This window comes from Zootoca vivipara, chromosome 3 (genome assembly GCF_965207765.1).
Source record: "Zootoca vivipara chromosome 3, rZooViv2.hap1.1, whole genome shotgun sequence".
NCBI lineage: Eukaryota > Metazoa > Chordata > Lepidosauria > Squamata > Lacertidae > Zootoca > Zootoca vivipara.
The window spans coordinates 4,379,330-4,398,436 of NC_142586.1; the positions used below are offsets into that span (position 1 = coordinate 4,379,330).

Below are 19,107 nucleotides of genomic sequence, written 5' to 3' on the forward strand. Positions count from 1 at the left end.
GCTGTCAGCCACAAGATCACACTGCCCTCCTGGCCCTTCTCCCTGTCTGCAACTACATGGCAGAATATGTCCCAGGCCTGCTAACAGCACCGTAGGCAGTGCTTGGAGCCAAAGCTGAACCTCGCGGAGGAGCTTCCAGTAATTCTGTGCCACATTTCTCAGAACCACATGCATTCTCCAGAAAGCACATCCCCTCGTCCCTGGGCTGTAGCTCTTGGACACAGAGCAAAGGAAGCCTCTCCCCGTTTTCTGCTTCTGGAAGGAGACCTGCTCACAGCCTGCAAGGCCAGTCTGGGTCAGACAGGCAAAGAATTCTCCCCCCCCCCTTGCCTTGGCTTTCCCTCCGCTCCTCTACTATGGTTATTTGTTCCCTCCCCCCCCCCCCACCAGCACTGCAGTTACGTCTTTTGACAACAGCCCTTCAAGGTTGGTCTCAGTCACTCGCATACATTTGGAGGCAAAGACTCATTCCTCTCAACCCAAAGCCCTGTTTGGATGCTTTTTGGCCTGCATGCTGATGAAGGGGACCGTGCAGTGATTGAGAATATCATCATTTATTCATCATCATTTATCGTTATTTACCCTTAAGTAGTAGCAGTTGCCAGGATGTTATCCTGCTTGCCTCTGCATAATTCCATCCTTATTTCAGACATCATGATATATTGCAATGTTTTGCTGGTGATATATCGCAATGTTGAAAACCAGATATCACCGAGCCCTCACAAATGTTGTGATTCGCGATATATTGCCAGGTCAAATATTATGAAACAGTTATCATGAAGTAAAATTCAAGCCGGTTTTTGACGCTATATCACCTAGTTCTAATGTCAACAAATGCCACTTGCATTTCCACTAAGTAAATCCAGTTCTGACCACAAGCACATACGTAATCTGAACTGCGGTGGTTTCCCTGCCTGCTTTCGCTCCCTTTCAGTGCCATTTGCCATGATGCCCTTCTGAGCCCTCCTTGCTTCACACTCTCCTGGTGCATATCTTGGCCCAGATCACCCAGTAGAGCGGCCAAGGTGCTATCCGTGCCACAGTGATGCTGAAGGCTAGACTGGAAGCAATATTGATCATCCGTTCCACCCAAAACCTCTTCGAACTGTGCCACAACCCCGCTTGCACACATCCCAGAAAGGATGCTGGGTGCTCAAAACAGACGGGTCCAGAGATTTTTCTTTCACTATCAAGGTTCTGGAATCCTCTCTAAGGAAAGCCCTTACAGCTGCCAACCTGGTAGACAGTCCTGGCAAGGGCTGGGCCACTTTCACAGTAAAAGCCTCTGCACAACTAGCATTGATTGAGGTTTAAATTATTAAGTACAGTAGCGGGTTTACCCTAAGAAAAGGAAATGTTAGCAATTGAATTTTAAGACAACAACCACAACCACATGGAACCATGTGAGGAAAACAACTCTTCCTCTCCTCAAAGGAAAGGCACCTGCCTAGAAATCCTGCTGGGCAGAGAAGCAAATCTGTGCCGTTAGAGACAAGCGGATTGTTTCCATGCGCATGGTAGGATTCTTCCAGTGGCGCATTCATGCGTGCGTAACTGCTGCTAGCATTGGCAAACAATTCCTGAGCACAACGACAAGGACAGAAACACTTTGTGACAGATCTAACTAGAACACTGTAGTTTCTTGAACCGTTAAAATATATGTTCCATTACAGTAGAGCAGCAGTCCAATCCTATACATGTCTCCTCAGAAGTAGGGGCTGTTTTGGGATTGTAGACTTTGCTGCAAGTGTGCTTTGCATTCAGCAATAAATCATGTTGCGTTTTCCCTTATTTAGCCTTTTTGTAGGTTGGGATCATTCAACTGAAAAGAATTAGGGCTGGCTGAGCCAGAGGCTGCTGGAGCTGGGAAAGAATTAGGGCTGCCTTAGACATCAAAACGCCTGGAGGGGAATGAACACTTGTCTGGCCATGCCAGGGGTCCCAATTCTGCTGGCCAGACAAGAGGCTCTCCTCCTCCTGAGCAGCCAGCATCAAGAGAGTCAAGACAATGCCAGCGCCCTCTCTTTTTCAGCTGGCATGCTTTGGTGATGCTGCCCAGCTTGCAGGCATTTCTTATCTATGCCAGCTGTGGCTTCTGGTGAGATTTTGCCAGCACTCTCTTCACTCTGGCAGCGCTGGTGGAGGGAGTGATGAGCAATCTGTTGGGGGGGGGGTCAGATTGGCTGTCCCTGTGGCTCTAGCTGCCTGAAGTGGACTGCTGTGTACTTGTTTGCCCAACAGACTGGCGTCTCTATAAATTAAGGTACGTTCAGAAGTTCAGAAGGAGTTCAGAAGTTTGAGAAACTCTGACTTCACCCACAGAGGCATGGGCTGGTTCAGAAAAGCCCTCCACAAGGCACAGAGGCTCAAGGACACAAGCAGCTAGACAGCTACTGATCCCTCTGGCACCCAGGCTATGCCTACTCGGCAGGAAGGCTGGCTGAGATTGCTGAGAATAGGTGAAACAATAGGTCCATAAACCTGTTAAGCCTAGTAATTTATAAACAGACACATTCAACAGCTCCAACATCCTACCAGCAAGGTTGTTACTTGTCAAAACAAAACACTTAACTGAAAGGTTCTCTGAACAAACTGTAAGTTTAAGAAACTTGTTCCCTGTTCTTTCCTTTCAGAACCCAGCATGCCCTAAACACTCCTCATGCATTGCAGACTATTGACATGTTGAATCCTGCCTTCCGTCTGCCAACAATGCCAGATTGTATCACACTTTGAGCAAAAAACTCCTAGCTGGCACCTTTGCTTATTTTCCATTCCCACCCCACGTGGGAGGCATGTACACAATGATCAAATATTTTTCTATAATGCCTTTTCCCTAAAAATGAACCACAGAGGATGCGCCTGTTGCCACACTGACCCATTTTTTGAGTCTTCCCTATAGGTGCCCTTTCAGTTTACTTCCCGTTTCTGGGTTTATGCTGATCCCTGGTGGGCAAGGTGACGGCTGGCAGCTACAGCATCTACCTCTCCACCCATGATGCAGTCTGACTTTCTTTTGGGCATGATGATGTTATAAAATCATATTGGGGGGGGGGGTTGCAGGACACCACTATTAATGAACAGAGAGGGGTGACAGAATTTGACAGCTGCAATACCCAGAATCCTGTTCAATGCCATCTTCCCTGTCTCCCCACCCCTCCCGCTAGGACGTGACCCTGCCTGAAGGAAGGCTTAAGGATCTGCATATGCACAACAGTTAGCATAAACTCACACATTTCCCCTCTCCACCTCCCCTCTGCCCAGAACAAAACAATGTTTCCAGAAGAAGGGGGGGGGAAACCGCCCAAATCCAAAGTGACACTTTTCTACTCAAGTTAATAATACTGCCTATTATATGTTCTCTTACCATGAAATCTCTATCCGCTGCCTCTGTATTAGAATTGCTAGTATCTCTCTGTATTGGAATTGCTGTTTTATATCTTAGAACTGTATATGTCAGGACTGCTACCTTTTAATTAGAAATCCCTGTATTAGGTATGTTTTCCAGGTATATTTTCTGTATGAACCCTGTATGATCCCAACCCACCTGAACCTTGCCCTACTACCACCCTATACCCATTCAAGGACACACGGACAATAGAGGGATTAGCTGGAACAACTTTATTCAAATAAATTGCCATCCTCAACGTAGCCCACCCTTCCATGGCCTGGAGGAAAACACCTGCCGGGCGGACTTCCACCCCACGGAAATTGCCAGGAACTGCCCCACCTCTGCACCCATCTCGACTGATTGCCCTTCCTGCCAAACAACAGGGAGCACCATCAGCAACAGGAGAAGAGTGATTGACATCTCTCCATCTGAAAGGAAAAGTCATCTCCGCACCCAGCTAATCCGATCCCCCACCCGTCGCCCTTGTCTCCCCCTCCCTCCCAGTCCAGAGATTTCCATGCAGGGACAGGAGGGTATATAAGGGGACTTTACCATTTTCCGGGGTCCTTCCTTTTTCCAGAGGCAGGGACCCTACAGCTGTAGTTCTACATTTTTGCAATAAAGGGATCTGTTTGTTTTTCCTGACAGCATCGTGTGGTCTCTGTCATTTTCCTGGCGGAGCTGAACTTAGTGCAAATTTTGGAGCTTCCGACCCGCGTCTGTCCTTCTTAAAAGGCAACGCATTTTGGGGTACATTTTTCATAACAATGACAACTCCCCAGCTTGCCAGCTCCTACTAACTCCTTTCCAAGCCTCCAGGTGCAGACAGCAGAAAAACAGCCTTGCCTCAAAGCATTTGAGGACAACTTCCAGATCACCCTTTGGAGATAAAGTGATTAACAGTCAGACTGTTATCAATCACCATGTAGTTATCTTCTGTCAACAGGAGCAGAGAGACAGTCAAACATGGATTTCTACACTAATTATTCAACAAATGTCTAATATTCAGCTACATTTATGGTATTTTGTTGGAATCCTCATGAACCTACCTAAAGATACAAAGAAAACAAAAAACTGAGCCAAGCACTTGGAAAAACCTAGTGAAACCAGATGTTACAAGTTCATTTTAGTTTGGGTAGTTTGTAAGTTTCTGTGGCATTGTGTTAGGTTTTGCCTTTGTCTCATAAGATCGATAAACAATGTATATCATTTTGGCAATAATTGTGTGAATATTTTTCGCCAACGTGTTGCATGAGTTGTACTACTACTTTTGCACAGGTTGCATTTTTCTAGCACTCTTGAATTCAATGGCACTTATTCTTAGGTAAGCAGGGTGTGGGCTGTTACAGAACAAGCAGGGTATAGTCATACAAAGACCAACGAAGCAGGTTTCTTCATTGAGCCCTTCTCAGATTGCATTGGGCTGATGAAGCAATAAGGGGGACGTCACTCGAACCAGATAATCGGTTGGCTGAGGAGAAAGACACAACATTCATCAGGATCTGGTCCAAGAAATGAGGCTGTCTAAAGTCAAGAAGATTGTTACTCCTTGTGCTATAGAGGAGGAGGAGCTGGAGTAAATTGTGCTGTCCTCTTTTAGGTGTCCTTTCTAAAATTTGCTATAGATATGGGGTTCCCAATTGGTCTTGCTCAAAGCATGCAAGGAGGGGAGGTTTATTTCTTCTTGCCCACTGCTGCAGTTGGGATGAAAACACACACACACACACACACACACACACACACCTTGCCCGGGCCGGATGCCTATGATATGTAATGAGGATGGGAGAGGAGAATTTTTCTTAGAGGGAGGTAGAGAGAAATCCCCCCTCCCCACAAACTTAGATCAAAAGGGAGCCCCTCATCGGCAAGGAATTTTATAATAATTGAAGGTGCAACAGTGTGCTGTGCATTTGACAATGTGCAGTTTGGTCTTGTTCTGAAGACCAGTGTAAAACTTTCACCACCCTGGACCACTCAGCAGAAAGACCCTTCACACTTCGTACTTCACACAAAATATTGCTGAATTTCTTCCCCACTTTTCAAGGCAATTCCTTTTTGCCATCCCCTTCCAGAATGAAAACAGTCAGATTCTGTTGGCCTGTCTTAGTCTAAAGTCCACCTCCTTGCAACTTAGCCTTCAACCTTTCAGCCCCAAACTGCTCCCTCTCTAGCTCAAGGGAACTCCAGAGCTCACAGACTCCCTGCTTTTCCCATCCAGTTCAGCTGGGCTAGAGAGAAAGCCCCGTGGCACGAGGGAGAAGGGCAAGCTTGCTGGAGGACGCAGAGAGGGACAGAAGGACATTGAGGTGACACACATCTGCAAGAGAAAGTAGGCAGGGCTGATCTGAAAGTCCTCACAGTGGAATATTGGTCATTTTTCGGTGGGAGAGCAAAATCCATCCCAAAGATAGCAAAGGGAGCTACGTTCCCCAGGTGGGCTTTTGAGTGGGGGGTACAACTTTGCTTACAATAATGTGAGGTGATGCACAAGCCCCACTCCCAGTCATTCCCCCCCTTAAAACTTCTGTAAAGGTCAGTTCTGCAGCTGCTAGAAAGCCCAGAGGTTCTGCAGCAACGGCAGCTGAGGACACGCAAGTCTCTTTTCAGAGGCAGCAAGTGATGCTACCTGCATTTCTTGGGACAACCTGTCCACAGGAAAGCCAAGCCACCTGGGAAGTGGTGGTGGCTGGCCTGAACAAAGCAGCCAGGATCGCTAATGCCTTCAGAACTGGCTTTAGAGAAGGCTGCACACACACACACACACACACACACACACACACACACACACACGTACCTTCTGCCACCACCTTTTCTAAAAAGAGAAGACCCAATCCCTGAACACTAAAGGAGAGTGGGAGGAGGGCTCTCCCTTCCTCAGCTCATCTGCTGGATCAGAGGAGGAGGGGAGGCCTGGAGAGCACTACAAGCCTCCCTTAGCCTGAGCTCTTATAGAGTGAAGAAGATATAGGCTGCAACATGTATTAAGGTGTGCTATACTACTGACTAGGGTCAGTGTGGTCCCCACCTTTTAAGGCGGGGGTGGGAAGCCACTGCACCACAGGACACATGCCAGGGTCTTGCAAATTTGACCTGCAAGGCCATTTCCCCCAAGCCATGCCTACCTGCCCATCAGGTGTGGTGGAGGTAGAGACAAGAACTGAGAGCCTTCAAGTGTGCTCTCGGTTGTGCATTGGCAAGGGGCAGCAGGAGCTACACAGCTGGAGCTGTCCATAAACTTGGGGAGCTGATGCAGATGGAAAGCAGGCTTTGGCTTTACCACTTACCAGCTGATGGGCAGCACCTCAAATGCTTTAAAGGGCTCTTTGCAAGTCCTACATGATGCTGTGAAGTCCCAACTTTGGGACTTCAAAGCACCCAAACACCAGGTGTCATTATGATGCCAAGTCCCTAGAGACTGGTCCATTGGGGCAGGTAGGGCACTGCCCACCCTAAACCTTACATGTTCCTTACATGCATATCCAATATCTTACATTAAGAGATGCTCTGGACTTGTTTCTGACCATCTCCTGGGCTGGATACTCATCTCTGGACAGCACACACAACCGCAACCATGTCTATGTCCCATCCCTGTCTCCAGGGTTGAAAACAACATTCCAGCATATTTCATTAGGAGTGGCTTAGGAAGGGCAGGGGACCCTCCTGAGCCTCTATTTTGATTTAATTCCTTGGGGAAAAATTGAGATATGAATGCAATAAACAAACAAGCAAGAAAATCTCAATTAGCTGCTAAGTATTAATAAGTGAGGGACACGGGTGGCGCTGTGGTCTAAACCACAGAGCCTAGGGCTTGCCGATCAGAAGGTCGGCGGTTCGAATCCTCACGATGGGGTGAGCTCCCGTTGTTTGGTCCCTGCTCCTGTCAACCCAGGTGGCACTGTGGGCTAAACCACTGAGCCTAGGGCTTGCTGATCAGAAGGTCGGCGGTTCAAATCCCTGCGACGGGGTGAGCTCCCGTTGCTTGGTCCCAGCTCCTGCCAACCTAGCAGTTCGAAAGCACATCAAAATGCAAGTAGATAAATAGGAACCGCTATAGTGGGAAAGTAAACGGTGTTTCCGTGCGCTGCTCTGGTTCTCCAGAAGGGGCTTTGTCATGCTGGCCACATGACCTGGAAGCTGTATGCTGGCTCCCTCGGCCAATAATGTGAGATGAGCGCGCAACCCCAGAGTCGGTCACGACTGGACCTAATGGTCAGGGGTCCCTTTACCTTTATTAATAAATGCCTTCTGTTTCTTTGCAAATGGAGAGGATAGAGAAAGAATCAGAAAAGATGGAGAGAAGCGGCACTTTTCAGTTTAGTTAGCTGCTATTTGTAAAAGTGCTTAAGTATCCACAATATGTTTGCAAGGGAGGAAGGTAGGGAGAGAACCAGAACTTGGCCTCTTCTTTGGGGTCTCATGCTGAGGCGGCTTTAGGGTAGCTCAACTGGTTCTGCCGTACTAGATAGATGAGTGTGTTGATGTGTTTTTTAAACTAAGGGGCTGCTGCTGCTACTACTACTGCTGTTAATTTTAGAAATCTCCTTTCTGCCACTTTACATATCACAGATACCTGATCAGTTTTATATCTTAGTGCTTTTCCCAAGCCCTGGCCCTCCAATCATGACCCAGAAAGCAAAGCAGAGTTTACAGCTTATGATCTATTATCACAATTGAGCCAATGTTTGCTTGTGCTTCTCTCCTCCAGGGAGAGCTGTGGGGAGAGAGAGAGAGTCAGCCAGGCAGAAAGACATAAAATTAATAGTAATTATGATTCATCTTTATGCACCCATTTTAGAAACTGGATTAAGAGTCTGTAATGAGGGGGAAGCCCACATATCTGATGGTGATGCTTGATGGTAAAGTGAAAGTAGCTGAAATCCTGGCGGGATGTCTCCCTTGCCTGTGGGTCTGTCATGAAGACATCCTGAACGTTTCTCAGCTAGATACGTTCTGTCCATGCTGACAGACTCTTAATCCAATTTCTAAAATGGCTGAATAAAGATGAATCACTCACTTAAAATGTTTGGTCTGCAGTTCTGGTTACTGTAATTGCATCTATGTTCTTATCATTTCTGTTTTCTTATGCACATGACTTTGAAACCATGTGCATCACATTTGAGAGACATAAACATTGTAGCAGGAGTAATAACAGCAGCAGCAGCAACCTGGAAGCAGAGCCATCCTTGCAGCAGGCCCACTTTCTAGAGCAGGGGTCGGCAACCCACGGGGGTCATTTAACTGGCCCATGAGCCGCCCCTGAACCGAACCCCCTGCTCAGCAAGTCCCCACGCGCTACACTAAACCAGCACAGGGACTTGCTTCCGCAGCGCCAGAAATTGTGTCTGTGCAATCCGGCCCGCAGAGGGATCTCCGCTAGAGTGAACTGGCCCAGGGGAGGTAAACCTTGCCGGCCCCTGTTCTAGACCACCCACTACAACTATGCAGTTGCCATATAAGCACCATCATATGTCACAAATGTACTGACTGCTGCAAATCTCTGTAGGCAGCAAGCTTCTGCTCAGCACACGGCACACTGTCCCTTGTCTAGAGCTATTTGTTCTAGCTTGTCTGACAAAGATCCACAATCAAGAAAAGGAGGCAAACGGATACCTGGGAGATCATTTCCAAATCCAGAAAAGAAAGTGACAGAATACCACTTGTTATCTACAGCAAACACCAGAGCCAGAGCTATGGGGGAGCAAGGGAGAGGGAACAGAGATTTATTTATTTATTTATTTATTGCTCTGGGTAACGCCTCTGGGACGCGGGTGGTGCTGTGGGTTAAACCACAGAGCCTAGGGCTTGCCGATCAGAAGGTCGGCGGTTTGAATCCCCGTGACAGGGTGAGCGTCCGGTGCTTGGTCCCTGCTCCTGCCAACTAAGCAGTTCAAAAGCACGTCAAAGTGCAAGTAGATAAATAGGTACTGCTCCGGCTGGAAGGTAAACGGTGTTTCCGTCCGCTGCTCTAATTCGCCAGAAGCGGCTTTGTCATGCTGGCCACATGACCCGGAAAAACTGTCTGCGGACAAACGTCGGTTCCCTCGGCCAGTAAAGCAAGATGAGTGCTGCAACCCCAGAGTCCTCCGTGGCTGGACCTAATGGTTAGGGGTCCCTTTACCTTTACCTTTAACGCCTCCAGAAGGGGCTCCCCTGAGGCTCCCAGCCTGTGTGTGTACACAAATGCACATGGGGGTTGCCAAACTGCATCTTTGACTCAGGTGAAATGAAACCTAGATTCACCCCTGCCTGTGACAACACCATATTATCAGTGACATACACCCCATTCAGTGTGACAACATTTATTTCACAAAGGCAGAGCCTCCAAAATTTCTCTGATGAAAATTCCTTAATGATGATTTTACTGTTCATACCCCACACATCTTACTGGGTTACCCCAGCTACTCTGGGCAGCTTCCAACATATATAAAAATAATAATAAAACATTAAACATTAAAAAAATCCCTTTACTGGATTACCTTCAGAGGGATCAGGGGTTGGATAAATCCATACCCTCCAACATTTCTCCAGTGAAAATAGGGACGTCCTAAGGAAAATCAGGACAGTTTTTGTAAATCAGTGCTGTCCCTGGAAAATAGGGGCACTTGGAGGGTCTGCATAGGCAAAGGCCCTCAGTCATATGCTTGCCCTGGTTTACAGAGAGACCTGAAATCAAAACTTGCTATTTAGGCGCAACAACAGGCAACTGAAGCAAAGGCTCCAATACAGACCCTGCAAATAAGATGCACCCAAACACCAGACAATTACAAGGCCAAGTAGCAGAGCATGAACTTTAGGCTTGGTAGTAACGTAAATTCTAGGAACTGTTCTGCCCAGGGAAGTTCAGCTGGCGCCTTCATTAGACATCTTTAAGTGCCAGGCAAAAACGTTTCTCTGCAGTCAGACAGATAAATATTCTACAGCTTTTTAAATGTTTTTGTGGCACGAGGTGGGTGTTGTTTTTGTTTTAACTACCGTATTTGTTTTGTGCTTTTATCCTGTACTTTAATCTTGTGAACCACCCTGAGATCTTCGGATGGAGGGTGCTATAATAAATGAACAAACAAACAAACGAATGAATGAATTTATGTTCTAACAATCCCAAAAACAGTAACTACCGTGTTTCTCTGAAAATAAGACACCGTTCTTATATTTATTTTTCCTCTCCTCAAAAAAACCAAAAAAAACCACTATGGCTTATTTTCAGGGGATGTCTTTTTTTTTTCCTCCTCCTGCCACGGCCGGGATTGCTGCTGCGCCTATCACTATGTCTTATTTTCGGGGTATGGCTTATATTCCTTGAATGCTTAAAAATCCTGCTATGGCTTATTTTATGGCTACGTCTTAAAATAGGGGAACCAGGGTATCTCTTAGCTGTAATAGATGAACTAGCAAAAACTACTTAAAAGGCAGAACAGGAACAAAAGCATTTTTGAACACATTTGTTATTTATCCAAGTATTTCTATTACTGCACAGCCTCAAAATATTAAACACCGTTTAAGAATAAAAATACAGTTAATAATTACTGTGACTGGCTAATCAGAACAAAAAACAAAAAACCCAATCAGCTGCAAAGGTCAGTCCACATTAGCAGGAGAAAGGTCCCTTTCTTGGGCAAATGACAGGCAACCACAGACTGAGATCCAGGCAGCACATCAGCCGGTGCCTCAGGGAAGCCTCCATGCTCCTAAGTCAGGGCTTAGCAAAGCCGTCAGACCAGTCCAGGAGACTCCAATGGGAGCCTCTGATCCCCTCAATAGGCTCATGAATGCACATCTCTAAGGGCTTCTTTCCCCTATGTTTGGGAATGCCTCTTCATTTCTTACTCGATCACAAAGGGTTCTTGAGTCCAGAGCTGAGTGATATTCTCATTCTTCGTCTGAAACCAGTATGAAATTCACATCGTGATACCAGTTTCAGACTTCTTGAGCTGGCAATATTACTTTATTAGATATAAGCTGTTTATTTTAAAGTTATTGTGTCTTTTTGTGTTGGATCAGAATGTGATTATGTGTGTGATCTTTGCTGTCTATTTTCTTGTATCTTCAGCTTGTAAACCACCTTGAGAATAGTAATATAGAAAGGCAGTATACAAATTAAAAGTGAAAATGCAATTATGGGATCCTAGGATGTCCCTATATCCCCCGCCAGTGCTGTTTGTAAATCTACCAAAGAAAAAAATGAAATCAGGATTCAGGATTCAGGGACTTTCTCCGGACAGTGGAGGGGGGGGCGTGCTCTGTCCCATCGGTGTAGGGGTGGTGGAAATGCTCTGCAGCAGCAGGGGGTTGACAAAAAATGGTGGGTCAAGGAGGGTCAGTTGGCAGGGAGTGATAAATGTCCCTATTTTCATCTGATGAATGCTAGAGGGTATGTATTAAGCACAAGCTCTGAAGACCTGTCCAAAACTAAAGCAGTGTCGTAGGTCCATATATTCTCCTGGAAACAACCATATACAGAAACTAAATAGCACACATTTCGAGCGCCATGCTTGCTGGTATTCACAGCTTCTTTCCAGCTCTGAGTGCTGCTTTTTCTCCTGAATTCGTCTTTTCTCGAATTATTCCACGGCGAATGAGCCACTGCTTGCCAAACAAGCCTTGAAAGAGGTCTCGCTCGAGACCTCTTCCAAGGCTCTCCTGAGGAACCTCCCCTCCCCTCCCCTTGGGGTCTTTCATTCTGAACTGCTGCCTTCAGCTTTTCCTCCTCTTAATCCAAATGGAAAGTTAGTCCGGAACCTGCTTCTGACCAGACGGGAAATCCCTGGTTCTGGAAGCAAACTCCGGGTGCTCAGCAGCCAGCGCCCCACCAAAGGGACCTCAGGCCCCCAAGTGCTAGCCTCGGCTCCCCGGCCTTTTCTTGGACGGATCTCGCGGAGTGCCCGCCCGGCCATTGCTCTCCTCCTCTAAGAGCGGCAGACCTGGAGCTGTCAAAGGTCCCAGTTGCTCCGGGGAAAAGCAACGCACGCGCCCCGCTCTCCCTCCCAGCCCCCTCCCGTGGCTTTGTTCTCCCAGGAGAGACAGGGCTTCCTCGTTCTTTTTTACCTTTCACGATTCCTCTCCGCGGAGCTGCGCGCAACCAAGGAAGCCTCGCCGGAGACCCCCGGCAGCAGGAAGGCGAGCGCCAAGGGGGTCCTCTGCACGCATCCGAGAGAGAGAGAGAGAGAGAGAGAGAGAGAGAGAGAGAGAGAGAGAGAGAGAGAGAGAGAGAGAGAGAGAGAGAGAGAGAGAGAGAGAGAGAGAGAGAGAGAGAGAGAGAGAGAGAGAGAGAGAGAGAGAGAGAGAGAGAGAGAGAGAGAGAGAGAGAGAGAGAGAGAGAGAGAGAGAGAGAGAGAGAGAGAGAGAGAGAGAGAGAGAGAGAGAGAGAGAGAGAGAGAGAGAGAGAGAGAGAGAGAGAGAGAGAGGTGTCTGGGGCAGAAAGAAAAGAGGGAGCGCGCATTTCAGGAGAGCCTGAAATGTGGGTGGGTCATGCTCTGCTCAGGAGGGCAGCAACAGGAAATGACATGGAAAACTTCGCCAGCCTCGTCTAATCTAAACTTGGCCCTGACATGTCGGGGGGGGGTCCCACTTCTTCGTTAACCAGGTCAAAAAAAAGAGAGAGATCTGCCGAGTGAAAGCATATAAAAAGGAACACAGCAGCGAGCCGTTTTAAGAGAGGAATGAATGAACAGAGGGAGAAAAGAGAAAAATCCCCTGCGAACCCCAGCGAGGGGGCTGCCAGCGCCCCAGCCAAACGCCAAGGGGAAGCTGCACCCAGAGGACACCCCCCTTTTCCTGCTGAGCAAAATAAAAGTTTGCATCGCCACCCCCGACACTCACCCCCCCACTGGCACCCCCCTCCCCACCCCGTGTCATCCCCGCATCAGGAGGAGCCCCGAGCGCTTCCCCGGAGACGCGCGCGCGTCCTCTGCAGTCCAAACGATCCTTGGCCCGCCGAGAGCGCGCCTTGCTCCCTCGCTTGCCAGACGCGCTGCCTTTGGCTTGGGTGCCCTAGCTAGACACGGACTTTCATCTCCAACGCTTTTGTAATCGAAAACAAACAAAAAATAGCAAGCTGTATTTTTAAAATTCTACGTGACAAAGAATTGGCTTGTGAAAGTTTGCAGGAAACTGAGAAACACCCTCTGGCCCTCCATCAGGCTCTTGTTGGAGGGATCAGAGACATTGCGGCACCATTTCAAAGCTGCTACAGAAAATGGAATGTGCTCACACTCCTCTCAACCCTAAATACGTAGTGCGCGCCCTATCTAAACACTGCTACGTTTTGATGCACATTTTAGGCCCTTGAGCCCCACACTGGGCAAAAGATCCCTGCATGGCCGGGGTTGGACTAGATGACCCTTGTGGTCCCTTAAAACTTTACAGTTCAAACGAATTTAGGGCACAATTCTAAGTGTGTGTGTGTGTGCTCGTGCATGTGCAAAAATAACACCATCAACAACAATAATAATAATCTGCCACTGCTATATAAAATATGCCAAAGCAACCTTTGGCTGTGCTGTCAGAGCACTCTGGCCCTGCTCTGCATCTTCTATGCCAACAAAACTCCATCTGCAAAGCAGGCGAAATGGGGCAGAGTTGTGGGTGAGATATGGAAAGCAGAGAGACTTACACCATAGCTCTATGCTTCTCCTGAAGGCGAGGCCAGCAGAGCCACAGAGCAGCCCCGGGAGGCTACGGAAGAGGACTCGCCATCATTGCCCGCCTGGCATTTCCCTCCTGCTGCTGCCGCCACCACCTCTGTAAATCATCTAGCCTGGGGAGACGCTCTGAACTCCTCAGAGTACAATGAGACCAGCACCAGAAACGTTGTCTATTGCTTTTTGCTCTGTACTGTGTTGTTGTTGTTTAGTCGTTTAGTCGTGTCCGACTCTTCGTGACCCCATGGACCAGAACACGCCAGGCACTCCTGTCTTGCACTGCCTCCCGCAGTTTGGTCAGACTCATGTTCGTAGCTTCGAGAACACTGTCCAACCATCTTGTCCTCTGTCATCCCCTTCTCCTTGTGCCCTCCATCTTTCCCAACATCAGGGTCTTTTCCAGGGAGTCTTTTCTCATGAGGTGGCCGAAGTATTGGAGCCTCAGCTTCAGGATCTGTCCTTCCAGTGAGCACTCAGGGCTGATTTCCTTCAGAATGGATAGGTTTGATCTTCTTGCAGTCCATGGGACTCTCAAGAGTCTCCTCCAGCACCATAATTCAAAAGCATCCATTCTTCGGTGATCAGCCTTCTTTATGGTCCAGCTCTCACTTCCATACATCACTACTGGGGAAACCATAGCTTTAACTATACGGACCTTTTTTAGGCAAGGTGATGTCTCTCCTTTTAAAAAAAGCAAAAAAAGCAAAAAAAAAAAGCAGAAAAAGAACATACAGTAACCTGGTTTTTTTAAAAGAATCTTCCTAAATCTCCTCTGTAAAATTGTACAATAAGAAAGTGCTGAATCTGGGGGGGAAATAAACCCCTGTATGTTTCAATACTCAGTCTTTTGTTGTTTTCTAAATGTTTCCCTGCCCCTTTATCTTCCTTAATTGTCAGATTAGGAGTGAGATCCAACACTCCCCTTTCATAGTGTGGCCATATAAAGTGAGTGGCATCATGAAGTGCGGGGCTCAAGTGAACAAAACAGTTTTTGACTTCCGGTTCACTTCCTTCCATGTTTCCTAATGCCACAAGACAGTATGATGTCAAAAACTGAATAAAAGGAAACGGAAGGATGTAAATGTGTCACTTTTTCTTAACGGTTGTGCTTGTAGATGTCGCCAAGCTCAGTAAGAACCAGATAAACCCAAAGGCCCTCTTATAAGATAAGTGGGTACACTAAGTCATTGGGTGGCTACAGGCTTCCTTTTCCAAAGCCACAGCTCCTTCTACAACCTGTGAGCTGTACTCACCTTGTCAATTGGCTTTTAGTAGCAAGTTTACAGACAACATCTGAATCATGAGCAGGTAGCTAAGCTCAGCTTTTCAGCTTTTTCATGCAGCTTTTTTTTTCATGCAGGTCCAGGCATATCTGTTCCATAAAGTCCAAAATTCAGGGGCATCCTTTCCCTGACCTGATGGCTTAAACTTGGGACAATAATTTTCAAGCATTTATTTTGGAAAGGTTGATAGGATTTTCTCCTTTAAAACACTCCAGCTGCTACGGTTAAGTCCCCTTTTTAAACACCCAACAGTTGAGCTAACTAGAGCTCTCCTTTAGAAGGGAGTTGAGGAGCCTGTTGCTTTTTTGTTTCTTCCATTTCTCCCCATTTTTCCTAGTTCCTCAAAATTCCTAAAAGTTGCTCCCCAAAATCACTGCAAACCACTCTCCACTCCGCATGCAAAACCACAGCACTCCAACAATTTAAAAATGTTTCTAGGAAGCGCAAAAGGAAAAAGGGACAAGTCTGCCTTGAGTCCTGAAGTGGTCATTGGGGTTGGTGCAAGCAAGGCAGCGTTTTGAACCCTGGGCATGGCTGCCTGTTCCTGAGAGGGAAAGTGGGAGGTGCAAGGCATGGAGAGCTCAGTGCAGTGGGTGGAGCCTAGGATGGGCCGAGCCATGTTGCCTTACCTGCCCCCCCCCGACATAAAACACCCTCAACTAAGGAATTCTTGGCCAAGATAGGTGGCACACACCTCTTCACACAACTGCAGACCACCCCATGTTCTGGGAATAAAGCTTTCTGGAACACAGCTAATTGGGGGGGGGATTCATTTAAAATATGTATAGGGATCTGTTTCCCACTAAGACCCTGGCTCTGCTCCGCTGGAGGGCAACCGTGCCTTTTTTCAATGGCCCAGAAACACAACAAAACAGCCCAGAGGAGGAGAGCAGCAGTAACACTGGATCATGCAGTTCACATAGCAAATGGCCCTAGTAAAGTACATGGAGCAGCAATACAGGCAAGATTGGAATTTCCTGGGACATTTGAGTTTTCTTGAGAAAATATAATAAAACAGCAATCTATTAGTTAACCAAGAAAGTACTCCCAGAGGAGGGATGGAGGAGAGAGAAGGAAGGGAGGGTGCAGGGAAAGCTGCCCTCTGCTGCACACTTTTCTCTCTGAATACCATTTTAGATTAAAAGGAGGTAGGGGGGATGCTACTCGAATTGCAAAGCTGAAACCAACTTTCATCAGTTCTAGAGCCTTTTCCATGAACCACAGAAAATTTAGTAGTCAACATTTTGGGTGTGAGAATTGACATATTTGTTCTGAAGAAATGTGATGCTCATTAGTGGATGCTTTCAATTTTGGGTGGAAATACAACTACAGTACGACCTGAACTCAAAATAGCTGATGCTGAACAAAGCATCAGGAGGAAGAACCACACACACACACACACACACACACACACACACACACACACACACACCTCTGACTGCCAGACCAGCAACCACAGCCCTCCGTTTCTGGTGTTATTTTAGCTGGCATGAGTGACATGGCTGCAGAGCAGGAGAAAGAAGAAAATGTCACTGCAGCTGAATGACATTTTGCAAGTCTGGAAATGCGACACTTCCTCCTTCTGCCACTTCTTCCATTCTAGTTTGGAGGGAGGCTGAGCTAACAGTATTTTGCACATCTGGCCAACGAGAGCCAGGAATGTTCTGGGTGTCAGCTGACTCTTGTCTGTACCTGCATCCGGCAGAGAGGCAGCTTTGATGTGCACCAATACACAGCTGCACCAAACATCAGCCCTCCTAAACCAGAAACCAGCACAGGAAGCAAATGCAAAATAAATTGACATTTCACTCTAAAGTCTGTGCTAAAGGCAATGGACGTGTGTGTGCATGCTGCTCCTGTAAAGAAGGTTTCCATGTTTGTTCTGGATTTCCAATGCAAAATGAAGAAAGAGAGCCAAATTGCAGGGGCAGCTAATATGGTAGAATGTGGGGACGGAGTAGTCATAATCAACAGCACACTTAATACAAACTGGATAATTATTAATAATAATAGAAATAAATAAATAAACAAATAGCACATAGACTGGCAGAGGAAGGTGTTCTCACCTCTGCTTCTCCTCACTTTGCTTAAGGTGTGTGCAAAAGACAATGCATACAGTGCCTGGTGTCTGTTGTTTGAAAAGGAGCCACATGCTGCAATACTAAACAGACATATTTAGAAATAAGCTCCACTGAAATGATGCTCTGAGTAAGCATACTTTTAAATTTTGGTTTCAGTCCCAAACCTAAAACAGAATAAGTCTATTGAGCTCAGTAAGTAAATAGGTTTAGGGCTTATTACTGAAAACATTTATACCCTATACCCTGCCATTTTGTATACTTAGAATCATAGAATCATAGAATGATAGAGTTGGAAGAGACTACAAGGGCCATCCAGTCCAACCCCCTGCCAAGCAGGAAACACCATCAAAGCATTCTTGACATATGCCTGTCAAGCCTCTGCTTAAAGACCTCCAAAGAAGGATATTCCACCACACCCCTTGGCAGCAAATTCCACTGCCGAACAGCTCTTAGTGTCAGGAAGTTCTTCCTAATGTTTAGGTGGAATCTTCTTTCTTGTAGTTTGAATCCATTGCTCCATGTCTGTTTCACTATGACCATAAATTTGTGTCCTTGTTTCCACACTGAAAATTAAACTTTCTCCTACATCCCTCTCCAAAAATACATGTCGTTTGTATGTTGACCCAAAATATAATTTGCACTTTAGATAAGGGAAACATTGGGAGACTTCAGACTGTTTTTTGAGCTTGTGTTTGTTTCTCCCTCCCCTCCGGTGTTTATGGGATCCACCAGAGTCTGGGGTCACACTGTGGCTCCACCATTCTGATTCTTCATCTGTGATTCTTGCATTGCCGGAGGATGGACTAGATGACCCTCAGGGGTTCCGTCCAACTCCAAAATTCTACAGTTCTAAAGTTGAATTGAAAACAGCAGAAAACCAGCTGCCTCCCCCAGCTCTCCAGAATTTGGGAATGAGGCGGGAGGGAGAGCAGCGAGCTGGGGGCGTCCCATCTGAGATTTGTGCCTCTGGTTCTTCCTGCCTGAATGCAGAACCTGACATTTGTCCCTGTTGAAGGTCACTTTGTAAGCTGGGACCGAGTTCTCCAGCTGGGGAGTGTGCCGATTCTTTTACATTGAATAGATTCACAGAATGGCCGAGTTGGAAGGGACCCCGAGGGTCATCCAGTCCAACTCCCTGCAATACAGGCATCTTTGTTTTCCTCATGTGGTGTTCGAACCCACGATCCTGAGATCAAGAGTCTCCTGCTTTACCAACAGAGCCATTTGCTCCCTAGGGACTGGTCTCTCTCAAGTACCCTCCTAATATTGTATGTTGACCCAAAATATAATTTGCACTTTAGATAAGGAAAACATTTGGGAGACTTCAGACTGCTTTTTGAGCTTATGTTTGTTTCTCCCTCCCCTACGGTGTTTATGGGATCCACCACTCTGGGGTCGCACTGTGGATCCACTCTCAGCCAGGCACTCTCAGCCAGTGTCACTTTTCTTGGATGGGAATTGGAGGCATTCAGTGATTACAATGCTACCTGGAAGATAGTTTTCAAAACATGGTATTAAGAGATTCCTACTGCATCCTGCGTGGGTGGCGCTGTGGGTTAAATCACAGAGCCTAGGACTTGCCGATCAGAAAGTCAGCGGTTCGAATCCCCGCGACGGGGTGAGCTCCTGTTGCTTGGTCCCAGCTCCTGCAGCTTGAAAGCACATCAAAGTGCAAGTAGATAAATAGGTAAAGGTAAGGTAAACGGCGGGAAGGTAAA

General features: G+C 47.0%; 1 protein-coding gene across 3 annotated transcripts in view; it reads right to left on the reverse strand.

The window, feature by feature from the left end:
• EVA1A (eva-1 homolog A, regulator of programmed cell death) overlaps positions 1-13,243 on the reverse strand; it is a 57,653-nt gene extending 44,410 nt beyond the window's left edge. Inside the window, exon 1 of one of the 3 annotated variants that reach the window (XR_015948818.1) lies at positions 12,431-12,768. The gene's annotated coding sequence lies outside the window, so the exon portion shown is untranslated. Of the gene's footprint in view, positions 1-12,430 lie in introns of all 3 variants that reach the window. The other 2 variants (XM_035110345.3, XM_035110347.3) reach the window with 2 other exon arrangements.
• Positions 13,244-19,107: the final 5,864 nt, after the last annotated feature.